The following is a 4582-nucleotide window of genomic DNA, read 5'->3' as shown; positions in this document are numbered from 1 at the left end:
CTCGGGGGTCCGTGCGCCTCTCTCTCCGGCAGCATCTGCGGTCCTGAGCGCTGTGCCCGCCCGCTGGCTCCCCGCCCCGCCTGGTGCTGACGAGCCACCCCTACACCTCCCTCTCCCAGCGCCTCCTTTCCTGTACTGCTCTGTGCAGTTCTAAAGCCACTTCCTCTCGCAAGGTTCCCCAAAACCCTGCTGGCTGCCATTCACCCCACCCCACCCCCAGCGGAGTGCCAAGGACCCCTGTGGGGATGCCGGGGGATAGGGACCAGCCAGGATGGACCTGAGGGGGGGGGCAATTCCCTCTACCCTTTCTACCTCCTTCTGGAAGCAGCCTTTCACACTTACTACACTGACAGCTTTGGAGTAAAGGTGTGTGTATCCCTTCACAACTTCTTCTTTCCCATCTACTCCATCATCCCACCCCACTATCCTTCCCCCTCCCCAGGAGCTAGGTCACTCAGTGGTTAAAGAAGTAACTGGAGGTGGAAATCATTATCTGGCCTGCCTGGAGAAGAAGCACCACTTTAACTTGAAAAGGCCAGAGGAAACCGCAGGGTCTAATAAGCACTTGCAAGTCCCCAGCGGAGCGATGCAGGGTGGAGCAGACCCACTCTTCCATCCATAGACCATCACCTTCAAAGAGCTGCAGACAGCACCAGGTTATTTGCACATCTTCCTGGCAGTCTGGTGAAGAAGGCGCTTGGCATTAAGGCATTCCTATACTTAATCCTCCTGTCTCTAGGCAGGCTAGAAGGAGCACTCTTCTTACTCGGGACTGGATCCTTACAAGACGTCAGAGAATGAACGTCTCTGCAACTTCCAGACCTCCGTTGGTCTGACAGCAGTTTGGGTTACCATTGTTGGAGCAACAACTGTATGTGCTGGGTGATGGCACGCAGTCGGCCACTAAAACATTCAACAGAGACCATTAATTCCATTTCCTGGGTGAGGAAGCCAAAGCTTAGAGTCATGTAAATAGGCCATGTATGATAGGGTCAAAGCAGATCTGTGACCCTAGGGTCTGTTTGCTCGGAGTCACCGTGATGTACCTACCATACATTAGCTAGGATGAGGTTATTTGGTGGATATTCTGGCATCTTTAAATGCAAGGGAGCCTGGAGCCCCAGGAAATGATTGCACAGTATTCAGATGCTGACACTTTGAAAAGCATCAACCACATTTACAGAGTCCGATGGCCTGTGGACCCCAGGGATGGCCTGGAGAGGGGCTGAGTGGGGTATCATGACCCAAGTTTCTGTGGCTGTTCTTATACTTCTGAAATAGTCCTGGGCTCAAGAAGCTCAGGCTGGCAAAAGGCTAGAGTCCCCCCACCTCAGACATGGAGCTGCAGACTCCATTTTAAGCAGTGGTTACTTTGTGAGGAACCTTCTGCCCCCTCCTTAGCCAAATCTGCCAGTGCCCAGGGGCTTTAGATTGTGGCTTAGTTCAGTTCCATCCTCCCAAAGAGAAGCCAGTAGACAGCAGCATCCCTGGACTGGTGCCTCAACCCAGAACCTTCACTACTGCTAGCTCCCCCTTCCTAGGAGAAAGGCAAGTCAAGGCAGACCGCAGGCTAGAGACTGGGGTGAGGACTACGGAGAATTTGCTAGGAGTTGGGGGCACTCTCTCTGGCATGAGACTAAAGGTAGGACTTAGCTTTGCCCACAGCACTCTTCATGAAGCAGGAAGATTTTCCCCAGAGACAGTGGTTCAAGCCAAGGATGCTGGTATCATCAGCTTCCATGTCTGATGTTGGTGCGACAGATGCTCAGAGGGGGCTTTTGGTAACCCCCAGGCCATCCAGAGCACCCCACCTTCTTCGTCCAGCTAGAAAACCCCTCCCAGTTTTTTTAATAAAGTCAACCTCCAGGTACAATGGAGCGGTCTAACATTCAGGAAACGCAGGCCTCAGACCCTCTGCGACCACACCGTGTCCTTGGGGTCACCCACAGAGCTCTTCAGTGTTACCACAAGGGTGGTACAGTACTCAAAATGTGTGATCTGAAGCATAGCTAATAACAGCCTTTCCACACCAGGCTCGAGCCTCCCAGAAAGTAGCACAAGCCCCTTCTTGTGCACAGCACATGGGATGCCAGAGATGAGGAAGAAAGCTCTCTCAGGGACTCTGCATTCTTGGAATATTGCTCCATGCTATTTCAAACACCGTGAAAGCTGATGCTCTAAATAGAGCTCTTCAGAGTGCCTTTGATAGCCATACTTCACTCAGGCCACTCTATGATCTTGAAAGCAGGTATTGGGCCCATTTTACAGGTGGAAAAAAAAAACTGATGGAAGTAACTTGTTCTATCACAGCTCATTACTTTCAAAGCCTCCTGACTCCTGGTTACACTATCATCTTTTGCATCCACCCCCGCCTGCCAAATGGATCTAAACTCAGAAGGAAGCCAGGAGTAAGGATCAGCAAATCTGAGATTGCAGGCAGGGTCCAGGGGGTGAAAAGAAATCTGCAAAGATCATACCCAGTAGAGCGATTGAGCAGCCTCTGCAGGGAAAAGTCCCAACTGAAGCCTTTGAGTCTCAGAGGGAGGGGGCCTGGGGGCCTGGCTGCCTTGAGCATCTAGTTAGAACCATGACACTGAATAATCAACAGTAGTGACATCAGTTGGCCCTGGGAAGGGAGGGGGCGTGGAGGAGCTTCGGTGGCAGGTTTTAAACTTCTAAAGGGTAAGCCACAAAGCACAGGAACTGCCTGGTCTTGCCCATGGGGCCAGGAACAGGGCCTGGACCCGTGCTGTGTGCTGTGCAGATCCCTAGCTACACTGTGCAGGTTGTGAAAGCCTTGAAGTTATGAATGGCTCACTTCCCTGACTCAGTGTCAGAGGATGAAAGACATGCTTTTAACCTTGACTCCTTTCTCACAGGGAATCCTGACGGGCCAGAGCCCTTGTCAGATCCAGCCGGGGGGGTCTGCGTGTTCAAGAAAAGCTGTGGTACTGTGAGGCAGGGCTGCATGTGTCCGCACACCACTGGCAGGCCTGGTGCCGTTGGAGGCCAGATGCCGGTGTCAGATCCTTTGGAAGTGGAGTTACAGATGGTTGTGAGCTGCCATTTGGGTGCCGGGAACCTAACCCAGTTCTTCTGGAGGAGCCAGTACTCTTGACCTCTGAGCCATCTCTCCAGCCCCCAAGAACTGGGAGTTTTGCCCTACCCCCAACTCCACTTGATTAATCATCTGGAATAACTGTGGACCTCAGATTTCTGCACCGTTGAGGGGTATCAGGGATGCAGACCTATTTAAGACCCACCAACAGAAGCTGGAAACTGGGATGATGTGCTATCCCACCCCAAATACACATTTTTGAAATGAGCATTTGCTAATATTGCACCAACTCGGTGTGCATAATTTCATTGAATCCCTCCAACAAACACACGAGGAGACCCTGTTATGATCTGTTTTACAAAGAGGAGGAGAATCAGGCGGTTTAATAACTTACCATTTAGTCATATCTGCCAGTTAGTGGTGGAGAGGAATCAACGCTGTGGGGTTTGATTCCAGACTCTGTCCTCGAACTCTACATACTCTGTGTCCTTGTGGGCTAGCCCATGATTACTGTCATAACTACAGCACTGCCTGAAACCGTACCCCCTCGTAGACAAGCTAGAGCTACTCTCCCCATGGACTGGGGGAGCGTGCTGGGGGAGAGCACCCGTGTCTGTGTCTCATCTACGCCAGTGCTTTCAATCTCTCTCCTAAGAAGCCACCTCCTGCATCCGCAGCCCTCCCCACGTCTCTGCTGTTAGCTTTCCACTGTTAAGATGAAGCACCATGACCAGATGCAGCTTTGGGAGGAAAGGGTTTGTTTTGCCTTCCACCTTACAGTCCATCGCTGACGGAAGTCAGGGCAGAACCTGGAGGCAGGAGCCGAAGCACAGATCACTACTTACTGGCTTGCCCTCAGCACTTCGCTCAGCCTTTTATCTTATAAAACCCAGCCAGGATCACCTGCCCAGGGGTGGCACCATCCACAGTGGGCTGGGCTCTCCCCTATCAATCATTAATCAAGAAAAAGACCCACAGACTTAACCTATAGGCCAACCCAATGGAGGCATTTTCTCAGTTGAGGGTTCCTCTTCTCAGGTGACTCTAATTTGTGTCAAAGTTGACAAAGAACCAACCAGCACACCACTGTAGCCCCACTCTGAACAAGCCTGAAATCGGGCTCATTATTTCTTGTTTGACCTTCCAACTGCTCATTTCTTCTCCCATAAATTATCGCAGCCTCCTAAGGGCATCCTTTGTTCCTGCCCCTTCCTCCCAAGACCAAGCTCTACCCACAGTAAGTTCTCCATCACAAAGTCTTCCATGCAGACACCAATTCCCGGTGCTTTCATTCATTCATTGAACAACTATTTCTACATAACTAGGTGTTTGAGTTTGGACGAAAATGATGGGCATAAGAGATGAGTCCTGCCTCTTGTGGTAGAATCGAGGGAGAGCGGTATGAGCTGTGCGCCATGTCCAAGTGACTGAGCTCTTACACATCCTGTGGCCTCACTTAACCCTTGCTGCCCTGCAAGGAAACATTGAAAAGATGCAGAAACGGAAGCTTGGCTCTCAAACCCA

The sequence above is a fragment of the Peromyscus eremicus genome, chromosome 15, assembly GCF_949786415.1.
Source record: "Peromyscus eremicus chromosome 15, PerEre_H2_v1, whole genome shotgun sequence".
NCBI classification, from domain to species: domain Eukaryota; kingdom Metazoa; phylum Chordata; class Mammalia; order Rodentia; family Cricetidae; genus Peromyscus; species Peromyscus eremicus.
Note: the sequence above shows the minus strand (reverse complement) of the source record.